Source organism: Spermophilus citellus (genome assembly GCF_964194105.1).
Source record: "Spermophilus citellus genome assembly, chromosome: 9".
Classification (NCBI taxonomy): domain Eukaryota; kingdom Metazoa; phylum Chordata; class Mammalia; order Rodentia; family Sciuridae; genus Spermophilus; species Spermophilus citellus.
Genome location: NC_138191.1, coordinates 28,928,658 through 28,943,273, shown reverse-complemented (window position 1 = coordinate 28,943,273; position 14,616 = coordinate 28,928,658). Strand labels below are relative to the sequence as shown.

Genomic DNA, 14,616 nt, shown 5'->3' with positions numbered 1-14,616 from the left:
TCTTTGAGACTTTGAAGTGTATTCACAATGTAGCAGTCAGACTAATCCCTTAATGTGAGATAGACATCTCTTAATGTTGGGTAATTCTTCAGAGTAATAACAAAAGCCCATGTGAAGACCTACAATGACCTACATAGCCTGTGTTCCCCTGGCTTCTCAACCCTATCCACACTCCTTCCTCACACACTCTGGCCCAGACTCTTTAATCTTCTTACGGTTCTTTGAGCATGGCACGTGAGCTCCCATCTCAGGGCTTTTGCTATCTGTTGTCTCTGTCTAAAGTGCTCTTTCCCCAAACACCTTCATGTCTTTTTAATTCAGTTTAATACAGTAACTTTTATACATTAATAGAAACTATTTCATTCCAATCATTTGTGGACTCAAAATATCTTTTTGATCACTTAGTATTTGCAAGACACTGTATGGGAAACTATGGAAATAAAAACTTGAAGGGATGATGATTTTATTATTGTTCAGTTTACAATCATATGGGAAGAACAAATACATGACCAACAAGTAACATAAGTAAATTTGGGAACATAAAAGGGTCATGAGGAAGGTGTTAGACAGATGAGTTGCCATTCAATTTGAGTATGAAAGAATGAGTGACATCTTCAAAGGTCTAAATAAGAGAAATATAATTTCTGGTTTGAGCAACAAAATCAGTCATAGAATCCTACAAATCTCTGTCATGTAATAGTCTTGTAAGGGTCCAGAGAAGCGTCGGAGAAAGAGACCACACGAGACTAGCTTCATGCAATGGCAAGGGGGATTTATTAGGGATCCATTCCAGCACGCTGGGGCTCTGTGCTCACTCAAGAAGGGAGAGCAGCTCAGAGCCCAGAGCAGAGGTCAAGCAGAGCTTAAGTACACTTTTTGGAGAGGGCGGTGGGCTTTGGATACATCAGAACAAATCATCATGAGGTGCGGGGAAATTGAACAACAACTCTGAGACATGATTAGCACATCCATTGGCGGGAACAGTTTGGGCAGGGGTGATTGGTCACTTCTAAGTGGGGTACACATTTAAACTGATTGGTTCTGGGGCCTAGATGCTTATGTGCCGTGTTACTTGGAGCCCTTAGCTATTAAACAACCAGGGAATCAATGGAGATATTTACTGGGCAGTTCCTGCATTGTCCTAACAACTTACAGAGATTACAGGTTCTGGGGGTAGCAGAGGAGTTGTAACAATAGACTTTTACAATTGTAACAATTGTCTTTTACTTTTTAGCCCAAGCCTTGTAATCTAGAAGCTTTACAATGCCCAGTCTTTTACACTTTAACTCAAGCTTTTGCAGCTTGGAATCAGCTTAGAAATTTTACCTTTACAGTCTTTGTCTGTCTGGAATACAAAATTGGCTATTACTCCTCCAGGGAGAGAATGGTTAGCATTGATCATACCATCACAGTGAGTTAATGTCAGTGCTCTATGTGGTTTTATCAGGTGCCACGTGTATACCACCCCACTGGACTGCTCACATTCCTGGTGTTAGCAAGCCCTGACAAAGCACATTTACTGACCTATGTAACAACAGTAATTAGTGGTCAAGAGAATATTAGATTTCTGTGAAATGCTCATGTAATATTTGGTTTCAATAATTTATACACTCTTCCATAGAGGAAAATAATAAAATACAAATAATTTGAATTTTCTCATTTTTTTTTCCTTTCGGAAACATGAAAGTAAATCTACCAAATGAGCCAGTGAATAGACCAAACCACTTTCTAGTGTCTGAATTTGTGTTCTTGGGACTCTCCAATTCCTGGGAGATACAGATTTTTCTTTTTTTGCTTTTCCTGTCTCTTCTATATGTCCAGTTTGAAAGGAAGCCTCCTCATAGTTGTCACTGTGACATCTGACCTTTACTTACATTCCCCCATATATTTTTTGCTGGCCAACCTCTCTGTCATTGATCTGATATTTTGCTCTATTGCAGCACCCAAGATGATCTGTGATCTCTTCAGAAAGCAGAAAGTCATCTTCTTTGGGGGCTGTATAGCTCAGATCTTCTTTAGCCATGCTGTTTTGGGCACTGAGATGGTCTTGCTCATATCCATGGCCTTTGACAGATACGTAGCCATATGCAAGCCTCTGCACTACCTGACCAGCATGAGCCCACGAATGTGCATTTTTATTTTAGTGGGTGCCTGGACCACTGGGTCTCATTCACTCATCAACCCAGTTGGCTTTTGTTAACTTGCCCTTCTGCAGTCCCAATGTACTGGACAGCTTTTACTGTGACATACCTCGGCTCATCAAACTTGCCTGCACAGACACCCATAAACTGGAGTCCATGGTCACTGCTATCAGTGGGTTCATTTCCTTGGGGGCTTTCTTCCTGCTCATCCACTCTTATATCTTCCTCCTGGCTACTCTTCAGAAACACTCCTCAGGAGGTTCATCCAAGGCTCTTTCCACTCTGTCAGCTCATATTACTGTGGTGGTTTTATTCTTTGGTCCACTGATCTTTTTTTACGTGTGCCCCTCTCCTTCAACACCTGTGGACAAATTTCTAGCCATATTTGATGCAGTTTTGACTCCATTTCTAAACCCAGTCATCTATACATTCAGGAACAGAGAGATGAAGGTAGCAATGAGGAGAGTGTTCAGTCTGCTCCTGGGTGTTAGAAAAGCCACTTAAATGGCTTGGTTGAAACAAAATTTCCAAGTGACTCTTGAAAATTTATAAAAGGGAATCTTCTTGAAAAATAGTCTTTCTTCTAGACATTATTGTAGTGTTCCCAAGAATTCATCAACTATCTGGTGGGAATGGAAGTATGGGTGCCATTCCTCTTGAAGAAAAAGATGGATTTTATATACAGCATAGAAATCAAAGATTATATTAAATATCAAGGATTATATTAAACCCTAAAAAACTGTGTAGATAATACCTTTCACATATATTAATGGTATAAATGAGTTTGTTTCTCAGGACATCTGAAGTACTGTTTTCTATTGTCCTGCCATATAATTAGTGTACTTGTTAACAGCAGGCTTTATTATCTCTGTATCCTACATCTCCGTTTCACTTGTTCTGCTCTGTTGTCTTTTAGTCATGAGCAAACTGTAGCCATCATTTTTAGGATTTGTGATGACTTACACATTCTAATCCACAAATCTTGCTCCCACCCTTTGTTCTATATATTGAAGAGTGTGATCTATTTTTTTCTTTACTCCAATAGATCAGGTATTGGCAAATGCTCTGCAAAGTATTAGATTGTTAGTAGTTTTTACTTTGTGGTCTACCTAACCTGTTTCACTCACTCAATTTTGTTGTTGTAAAGTGGAAATATACACACACAACATAAAATTAATGGCTGAAGTCCAATAAAACTCTTCAGAAAAACATCAACAGGCCAGATTCAACCCAAATGTTATGGTCTACCAACTCCTGAAGTAGATTGTGCCCAATATGTAGGTTTAATCATTCTCCAAGATATGGCAGTCTTGATTTCAGCAAGAGTCTAAAAGTAGAGGATAGTAAAGGCAGCAGAATACAACAGACTCTAGTATGGCAGTATGTAAATCAATGGAAGTGTAACTGATGTGATTCTGCAATCTGTATACGGGGTAAAGATGGGAATTCATAACCCACTTGAATCAAATGTATGAAATATGATATGTCAAGAACTATGTAATGTTTTGAACAACCAACAATAAAAAATAAAAAAAAATTTAAAAATAAAATAAAATAAAATAAAATAAAATGAAAGGCAGTGTTTTATCACACAAAATTAGCAGTTAAAATACAGAGTTTTTGGTCATTATAATATCAAATAAACTTGTGTTAACTAAATTAACCTCTCTGAAATTCAAGTCTTTAAATGTGGCAATAGAACTCACAGTTTTATGGTGATAATGAATTCAGACGGTTTTTGAAAAGCTTTTATCAACTTAAAAATTAGTCTGGCTTCCTTCCCTGGGCTATAATTATTTGCCTGGAGTCCATCAACCTGGAATTAAAAAGTTCATTCTATCTTCTAATTTATGTATCACACATTACCTTTATACTCTTTCTGTCTCACACACATACCAAAGTATCTTGTGACATATATCTCCATGATATTGGCTTTCATTTCATTCTAGTGTACACTTTCACTGTTTTGTGTCACCTGCAGAATTGAAGATTTAATATTTCCTTTCTTCTTTAGTTCATTGGTAAGAATAATAAGGTTAATATTTCCAGAGCCTATATCAAACATCAGTATACTTCAGTTTCATCTGTCAACTCATTTAATTTTCACTACAGTCTTTGAGATTAAAAACTATCATCATCCTCATTTTATAGATCCATAGATTGAAGCACAAAAAGGCCAAATAACTTGTCAAAGATTAGAAAGTGGTAGATTTGTAATTGAACCCAGGCAGTCTGGCTCCAGAACCTGGAATCTTAATCATTATGTGATTTTTTCCCTCAAAAAATTGGTTTAATATCCATGCTGGTGAGCCCAAGGTTACATTTATTCTAGGGTAAATTTGTCTATATACCCCATTTCTCCCTATATTTATGTCAATACCTTGTTCAATATGGTAAAATAATGCCAAATAAAATAAATTATTTCATGAGTACACTGTAAAATCATGTGCATACAGTGTAGGTTTTATAGAATAATATTTAATAACATGGAGAGTTGCTCAGGATAGATTAATAAGAAAAAATATGGGAATAAAAGATTTAAAATTGGCCTTATTTTAATACAATGTATGGGTATAAACTAAAATGTTAATAGAAACATTTCTCCAGTGGGAAGAATATAGATGGTTTTTACTATCGTATTTTTGTTTTGCTACCTGTGTTTTGGGGTTCATATAAGAAAATCATTGCCCAGGCCAATGTCATGGAGATTTTTTCCTATGTTTATTTCTAGTAGTTTTAAAGTTTTGTGCCTTACTTTTAAATCTTTAATGAATTTTGAGTTTATTTGTTGTATACAACATGAGAGTCTGATTTCATTTTCTGCTATGGCTATCTAGTTGTACTAACATCATTTACAAAAGAGACTGTCTTTTCTACATTGTTTGTTATTGGCAACTTTGTAAGAAATCAATTGATCCCAAACACATGGAATTATTTCTGGGCTTTCTATTCTGTTCTCTATGAGTTTGTTTTTATGCCAGTAACATGTTAATTGCTATTGATGTGTAGTAGATTTTGATGTTAGGAAGTATGACACATTCAACTTTGTTCTTTTTTCTGAACACTGCTTTGGATATTTGAAGTCTTTTGTGGCACATATGGATTTCATGTGAAAAATGTCATTGGAATTTTGATAAGGATGGCATTGAATCTCTATGTTACATCGGGTAGTATGCACATTTGGAGTATTAATTCTTCCAATCCATGAACATGGAATATCTTGACATTTATTTTTGTCATCTATATTTTTTTGTTTGCATGATTTCTTGAAGTTTGATATTGTTTTTATTTGACATACAATAATTCTTTCTATTTATGGGATAGAATGTGATGTTTTGATAATTATATACATTCTCATTAAAATTGATGTTATGATCAAAGCATTATAGTTAACACATATATTACCTCAAATTTTTATCATTTCTTTGTGGTTAAAACATTCCAAATATGGTCTTCTAGATATTTTGAAGTATGCATTACAATATGGTTATCTATACTGATCCTACTTTCCTAATGTACAAATACTATTCCATTGTGCATGTATACTAAATTTCTTTATCCATTTATCCACTGATGGGAACATAAGTTGATTCTTTACCTTCATTCGTGTGAATATTACTGCAGTAAACTTGGGAGTCCAAATATCTTTTCAACATAGTGATTTGGTATTATTTGGATAATATCCAGTAGTAGACTTGTGGGATCATATAGTAGTTTTATTTTTAATTATTTTTTGAGGAAACTTCATACTGTTTTCCATAATGGCTATACCAAGTTATTCTCCCAACAATAGCATATGAAAATTTTCATTTCTCCACAACCATACCACCATTATTTTTAGTCTTTTTTTATAATATATTCATTTTAATTGGAGTAAAGTGATATCTCACGGTAGTTTTGATTTTTTGTTTCCCTGATGAATAGTTGCTTTGAGCATTTTTCATAACTGTTGGCTGTTTGTATGTCTTATTTTGAGAAATGCCTATTGAGGTCCTTTGCCCATTTTTAAATTCAGATTATTTACTTTTTTTCTATTTGTTTGTTTGAGTTTCACATATATCCTGAATATTAACCTCTTTTCAAATGCACAGTTTGCAAATATTTTTCCCATTATGTATGTTGTCTCTTCACTGTTGTTTTATTCTTGTGCATCTTTTTGTTTCTTGAAATTCCATTTGTATTTACAATTTCTGTCATTAATATTTCTTTAACAATTTTTGACTGATTCTTCTTTCTACTTACTAATTTGAACATTCTTACTCTAACCTGCTTTCACTCCATGTTTGTGTGTCCATTATTATAAATCTTTCATATTAGCATATGCTTGTATCTCTGAACTTCTGTTTTGACTTTTGAAAACACAAGGGGTTTAGTTGAAGAATGTTGAGATTTCTAACTTTTAAACATATATATCTGATAAGGAGTTAATATCTAAAACATACAAGGAACTTTTACAACTCAATAGCAAAACCCCATAATAATCCTATTTAAAAGTGTGTAAAAATATGTGAAGAACCCAAATTTATAAATCAGCATTTGGGAAGAGAAGTCTGGAAGCTAGCTTGCATATTAAACTCACAAAAACTTTTATACTTTTTCTGTAAATACTTCTTTTTAAAGAAAACTATGGATCAGAATAACCACATTTGGAACACTTTTTGTTATCAGTCAATATTTTTAGGTAGCTGAAACCTGATCCTAAACTTAAAAATGGTCTTGATCCTGTAAATCTTTACAACTGCCTTGATACACATAAACCTTTTAAAAAATAGACACTCCCTGAAATCTTTTGTATCTAGGCCACCATAGTCTTGATAACCCAAATAATTTTTTTCTCATCTTTAGAAACCTAAACGGGAACAACCAGATCAAACAGATCTAAAGTTACTGTGTGTGTGAAGGAACATACCTTCGCTTCATACCTGAATTCTGTACATCTATTTGGATTGTATATTGTGTTTGTGTATTTATGCTTTTATATATATATATATATATATATATATATATATATCATATATCATATAAATGTATATATTTTCATATATATTTTTTCATATATATATATATATATATATAATATCTTTATTTTGTTGTTTGTTTTATTTTTATGTGGTTCTGAGGATTGAACCCAGTGCCTCACGTGTGAGACAAGCACTCTGCCACTGAGCCACAACCCAGCCCTGCATTTATGCTTTTATTCATAGAAACCTCTCATGTTATGGAATTTATTTGCATTGAACACAAACTGTAAATAAAAATAAATATATGGCCGAAAGAACAACAACAAAAAATGTGAGTGAAAGAACCCAATAAATATTTTTTTCAAAGATGGACTAGATATGGCCAGTGGGCATATGAAAAGGTGTTCGACAATGATAATTACTAGAAAAATACAAATTAAACCACAAATGAGATGTCACCTCACAACTCTTAAGACTGGCTATTATCGAAAAGAAGAGTGTTGGAAAGGTTGTGGAAAAAAGGAAACACTTGTACACTGCTGGTAGGAATGTACATGGTACAGCCAATATAGAAAACTGATGAAAGTCCTTCAAAAAATTAAAATAAGAACCACTATTGTGGTTTGGATATGAGGATATTTCCCAAAAGCTCATGTGTGAGACAATGCAAGAATGTTCAAGGGTGACGTGATTAGATTATAAGAGCTGTAACCTATCACTGGATTGCAGATTAATAATTTGAATGAATTCCTGGGTAACTATAGGCAGGTAGGGCATGGCCAGAGGGTAGGTCACTGGGGGCATGCCTTAGGGTTATATTTTGTTCTTGGTGCCTCACCCTTTCTCTCTCTGCTTTCTGGCTGCATGAGCTGTTTTCTGTCATGCCCTTTATACCAGGATATTTTGCTTCACCTTGAGCCCAGAGCAATGGAGCCAGCCAACAATGGATTGAATTTCTGAAACCACGAACCCAAATAAACTTTTCCTCCTCTAAGTTGTTCTCGTCAGATATTTTGGTCTCAGAAATGAAAAACCGAGTAATGCTGCCATATGATCCAGCAGTACCACCTCTGGGATGTGAAGGAAAAAGTGAATTGTTTTTCCTTGTGCTTTCACACTCAACACAGAAACTTCTGTGGCCAGAGGTGCATAGGTTTTAAAAGCAATTTAGTGAATACCAACAGAAAGTCTTATAATTCAATTCAGTTCGGACAGTGTCTACCTGAGATGGTGTCAGATCCCGTAATGAACTACTACAAATCTTCCCTTTCACTTCAGATGCTAATCACAAGTATCATCTATATTTCTGACTGACCAGAATTGGATTCCCACAATCCTTGGGTTCCATTATTTTCTACAGTGCTCATAGAATTCAGGAAACACTTTGCATATATTTACCCAGTTATTCTAAAGGATATTACAAAGCATAGTGATGAGCAGCTAGAACAAAAAAAACAAACATACTGTAAGGTATGGGGGAGGGAATGCATAACTTCTATGCCTTCTCTAGGTATACCACCCTCCAGGCACCTCCACAGATTCAACAATTTGGACTTTATCCAACTCTTTCTTTCCCTTTGAATTTCCATGGAGGATTCATCATGTAGGTCATTGGTATCAACTCAACTTTCCCTCTTTTTCATTCCCAGAGATTAGATATCTGTGGTTGCAAGTTTGAACCTTCTAATCATATCTTTTTTTTTCCATCAACAACAAAAAACATTTCTATATTTTTTTGTTTTATTTTATTTTATTTTATTTTTTATTAGCTACACATGACAATACAATGATCTTGACAATTCATACATTTGAATCATGTGGGGTATAATTTCTCATTTTTCTGATTGTACAGGTTGCAGAATCACATTGGTCATACAGTCACCTATATACATACAGCAATAATAATGTCTATTTTATTCTGCTGCCCTTCCTATCCCCCTCCCCTCTCCTCCCCTCCCATCACTTCTCTCTACCCAATCTAATGTGATACACTTAGTTTTTTCCTCCTCACAACATCATACATGTATTTTGTAAAACGATGAGGGTCTCCTTCCATCTTCTGTGCAATTCCCCTTCTCCTTCCTTTTCCCTCCCACCTCTCTTCCCTATTTAGTGGTAATCTTCTTCTCATGCTTTTCCTCCCTATCCCATTTTGAGTCACCCCCCTTATATCAGACAAGACATTCGGCATTTGTTTTTTGGGATTGGCTAACTTCACTTAGCATAATCTGCTCTAATGCCATCCATTTCCCTGAAAATGCCATGATCTTGTTATTTTTTAGTGCTGAGTGATATTCCATTGTGTATAAATGCCACATTTTTTAATCCATTCATCTATTGAAGGGCATCTAGGTTGGTTCCACAGTCTAGCTATTGTGAATTGTGCTGCTATGAATATTGATGTAGCTGTAGTATGCTCTTTTTATGTCTTTTGGGTATAGTCCAAGAAGGAGAATAGCTAGTTCAGATGGTTCCATTCCCAGCTTTCCAAGGAATTTCCATACTGCTTTCCAAATTGGCTGCACCATCATATCTTAGTCTTTCTGGTGATCACCCTCATCCTGAGGCTATCAAGGGGCCCTCAGCTTCCATCATCTCATTAGCACATGAAAGACATCACTCTGAAGATCCCAAGTGTTTTTTTTTAAATGGCTAATGCATATTACTTGTACAAGTTAAAAGGTTTCACTGTGATATTTCCATATATACCTGTGTCATGTTTTTATTCAACCTCTTCCTCTCTCCCCTGTCCTTTCTAGTCCCCTTTCCTGCCTTTTCCTTTTCTAATAGTTACTCTTCTACTTTCTGTTAGTTTTAATTTTTTTTTGTTTTTAGTTTTCACATGTGAGATAAAATGTGATATTTGTCTCTCTGTGTCTGGCTTATTTTCCTGAAAAATGACATAATTTTATTCTTTATGTATGAATAATAATCTATTGTGTATATGAATGACATTTTCTTTATCCATTAATCTGTTGATGGACATAGGCTGATTATATACGTTGACTGTTGTAAATATTGCTGCAATAAACATGGATATGTAGGTCTTTCATTTTTCTGCTGACTTCATTTGTTTTAGATATAATCCCGGAGTGGTTTTACTGGACCATATGATAGTTCTATTTTTATATTTTTGAGTGTTTCGAGGCACCTTCAAATCATTTTCCATAGTGACTGTACTAATTCACATCCATTTATTTTTGTTCCAGTCTTTATTATTTCTTTCTTTTTACTAATTTTGGGTTTAGTTTTTTTTTCTTTTTCTTTTTCCTAAAATCTTGAGATGCATGCCATTTATCTGAGCTCTCTCTAATATAGTCATCACTCATATCTCTAAACTTCCCTCTTAATACTGCTTTTACTGTATCCCCCAGGTTCTGGCATATTGTATTTGCATTTTCATTTGATTCTAGGAATTTTTAAACTTCCCCTTTGATTTATTCAATGATTCACTGATCCTTCGAAAGTGCATTGTTCAATCCCCGTGTGTTTGTATAATTTCTACACTTGCTGTTGATTTCTAGATGGATTCTGTTATAATCTGATAAGATAGTAGGGCCGTTTTTCAGTATTGTTCTGAAATTCACCTTTAGTCATCATAATATATTGAGTCGTAGAAAATGGCAAAAAGGTCTCTTTGTCATAAAAAATATTAATATCTGTTACTTCCATTAATTAAGACTATAACTGCTTGGCTGCTTTGGGAAAACCACAAATAAATAGGTGACAATTCCCCAGGCCAAGGGATCTCAGACAATTCCAGATCTCTGTAGCATCATTTGGTCAGTACCCTTAGGGGCTGGTATGAGTTGCTGCTTTAACTGTTTATACAGCTGTTGGTGTGTGTTTGTAGTGATTTTGTTTTGGATCTCTTTGATATTGCAAAACTATCTCCAGTGGAAATCTCCAATGGAAACATTTTTTAAAAAAATTATTTATTTATTTGTTTGTTCTAACTTGTTATACATGACAGCAGAATGCATTTCAATTTATAGTACACATATATAGCAAAATTTTTCATTTCTCTGATTGTACACAAAGTAGAGTCACACTATTCGTGTCTTCATATGTGTAACTAGGATAATGATGATGTCCATCTCATTCCAACATCTTTTCTACCCCCATGCCCTCCTCCCTTCCCCTCCCTCTCCTTTGCTGTATCCAAAGTGTCTTCATTTCTCCCATGCTCCCTCCCCACCCCCATTATGGATCAGTATCCACTTATCAGAGAATATATTTTGCCTTTTTCCCCCTTGGGATTGGCTTACTTCACTTAGCATGATATTCTCCAACTCCATCCTCCAATGGAAACTTTTAATGTATTCATTCTTTGATAATTTTATCATGTTCCTTATACTACTCACTCTTTAATTAATTCATTTGACACTTATATCTGCCCACAATACACCAGGCCCAAACTGCCCATTTACAATGTAGAAAATTTTATGTAAATATATTGTAAATCTTAATTTTCTTATATGTCTTCTCCTGTACCCTAGGATCCTTCTTTACTGATTGTACCAAAACCTTTCTCCTCCCCTTTTTTGTTCTCCCTTATACTCTTTAATTATTGATATGCTCTTTTTTAGCCTTATTTTTAGCCCACCACTGGTTATCCTTCTACTTCTGTAATTGTTCTTCCTATTACCTTTGCCTCTTTACCTCCTTTCACATTATTAATGTAGGTCTTTTTCATACTTGTATCTTTGCTTTTTGAATTTTTTCCTCCATATCATTTCATTCAGGGATCTTATTCACTCTTAAGCATTCTATTACTTTTATATTGAATTATAAACAATTTTATCTTGTATCTCTATTTCTTTCAATATATCCTATCTCATACATCCATCAATACATTTCAGCAGTACCTAAAGTTCAATTGGATTATAATACACATGCATCTATTTTCTCCCATTCCACATATTTCTTATTCAACTTTCATATTTTTCTAGAGAAACCTACTATTGTCCTATCTATTCATGCTCAAATGTTGGTGTCATTTTTTGACTTTGCTCTCCTCTGTGTTCACTCCAACTTAAATCAGCCACCAATTCCTTTGGGCTTTTACTTCTCATTATTTCTATTTTCTGCATCTACAGTCATATGGCTAAACCCATGGTCCTGGTGCATCTGCATAATCTTTTAAATCTGTTCAAATTCTGCATTCTTTTAAGGTCTCCCTGGCTCTATGGTCTCTTTCTTTCATTTGATTCATCACTTGTAGATGGAAGATTTCCCCTAGTTACTGGTCTCATTACCAATTCCGTGCACTCATGCCTTCATTGGCCTCCTAAATTTATTTAATAATTCTTAACTATGTTAGAGATATTCCAAATGTTAGGCAAAATGAATCTCAACCATCTTACTCATCTTATTTCCTTCTGTTCTTAGACACAATTTCTATGATGTAGACAGTCTGTATGCTTCATCATTAACCTAGTGTACACTGAATTTACCAATATTTAAAATATTTTACTCAACTCTTGAAATTATTTCTTTAGCTCTTATATTTGTGAATTGTAATTTTATCATCTTTTTTGACTATAAATCAAGTGCCGCGTCACTACACTTCTTTCTGTCATCACTATAGTTCTCTCTTTCAGTTCTACTTACGGCGAACAATCTGTTCCACTTCTATGACATGTATCACTCAGTTCTGAGGTATAGTCACATGTGTGCTGGATAAGGATTGGCTTCGGGCAACATTGTTTTTTCTTAGTATCTGACACATACTAAACAAATCCACCTTAAATTAACAAAATAAGTTAATGAGAAGGTAAGGACGGAAATGAGACATAACTGGGATAGAGAATTGGGTCTTGAGAAGCAATCTGATTTTCTTATGGGCATAAGCTGCCTATTTTCTGCACATTTGAAATTTAACTTGAGATTGAAAATGAAGAACTCCATGTCACACCAAAAGGGCAGAAGGTTTCTTTTCATGAGCAGATAAAATATAGTTGGTTTCCTTGCCTTCCTATAGTTTGGTTTCCTTGCCTTGGAAGGCCAACAAAAATTTACATCTGCATATTCACAGCTTCAGAAATCTCTTGAGGCACGGTCTTTGTACTTTTTTTCCTGTTTCTCATTCCTAATGACAAAAATAAATAGCCAATGTTAGTTGAAGTGGTCAGAAAAGACTTAGCTGTTTTTTCTTTTTTCTTTTCATGTGGGGAAATTGAAATTTCTGACTTTAGATTGTGGACGTGGTACAACTTAGAGGACAAATCTTCTTTGTATGCCTGAGGCAGTCTTTGATTAGTGTCCCCACATAGGAACAAAATCATCTTGTGGGAAATGTCCATAAGTGATTAGCAGCAAGTGCAGACATCAAAAGCTTGCCCAAAGCTAGGACTAGTTTCCATACCTTAGAATAACCAAAAAGTCAGAATAGGAGGATAATTTTCTACACTTGAACATCATTCATGTACCTAGTATTCAATATTTGATGCCAATTACTGTATTATGTGCTAGGTACTAAATTTGATGTTTATGTATTTTATATCATTTAGTCCACACACACTTTTCAGGGATATATTATCTCCATTTCAATAATGAGAAGTCCCAAGAGGTCTAATGACTTTGTTGTGTTCGTCTTGACATTGAGTAATGGAGTCTGGACTTAAAACAGATTGGATTGATCTCAAGGACCACATCATTAGCCTTTCCATGAAAGTCTCATGAAAATCTCCCCAGGGTTTCTTTTCCTTGTTTTCCACCACACCAGGAGAACTCTCTGTCCAGTCAGTTTGTTTTCCTAAGGGTCACAGTAGGTATAATGTATGAAAGCCATCGATCAATTTTTATATTTTTAGGACTGAAGAGGAAAGACATGAAAATCTGGAAATTGTTTCCGGATTTCTGAATGGGAGCAAAAAGCTGTGTGACAAAAACACGGTATATAAGGGCCAAAGTCTTTGAAAATAACTACTGTGACCCTTAGGAAAACAAACTGACTGGACAGAGAGTTCTCCTGGTGTGGTGGAAAACTTTCATGTGCCTGTGGTCTGTTGTTCTGTTCACATCCTTCTCCTGATTAGTGTATGTTAGGCTTCTGAAATCAAAATGGTTATTTTTTACAGTGAATTATGTTTTATATAATCATGTAGTATAAAATAAAATTTTTGCATTTATTAAGTGAGTTTCACAGAATCTTTATGAGCCCAACAAGGCAGGTAATAGAGGAATCTCACCTTTAAATGCAATCCACTGTCAAAGTTAGGAGCAGTCCTGAATCTGCATTAACGGTGAGAGATTGATTTTATTAAGGCTCTATTTCGATAATCTATTTGCTCAAAAATACACACTCTCCTATTTTATACTACCTGAATATTATCAACTCGTTCTTTTTTGTCTTTGTCTTTCCTTTAGTTTTATTATCATTATGCATATCTTTACTAATTTTCTCATCTTTCTAATCTTCATTCTATTGCATTTTATCTCCATTCTACTTTGTTTGTGTCTCAGATTATCCTGTAGACTTCAGCAAAATCAGTTGGATGCTTGGCTGTAAG

General features: G+C 34.8%; 1 pseudogene across 1 annotated transcript; it reads left to right on the top strand.

The window, feature by feature from the left end:
* The first annotated feature begins 1,680 nt into the window (after nucleotides 1-1,680).
* On the top strand, nucleotides 1,681-2,645 carry LOC308655471 (olfactory receptor 4F15-like; annotated as a pseudogene). The gene has a single exon. The product of its transcript is annotated as an olfactory receptor 4F15-like (transcript).
* The last annotated feature ends 11,971 nt before the right edge of the window (nucleotides 2,646-14,616 follow it).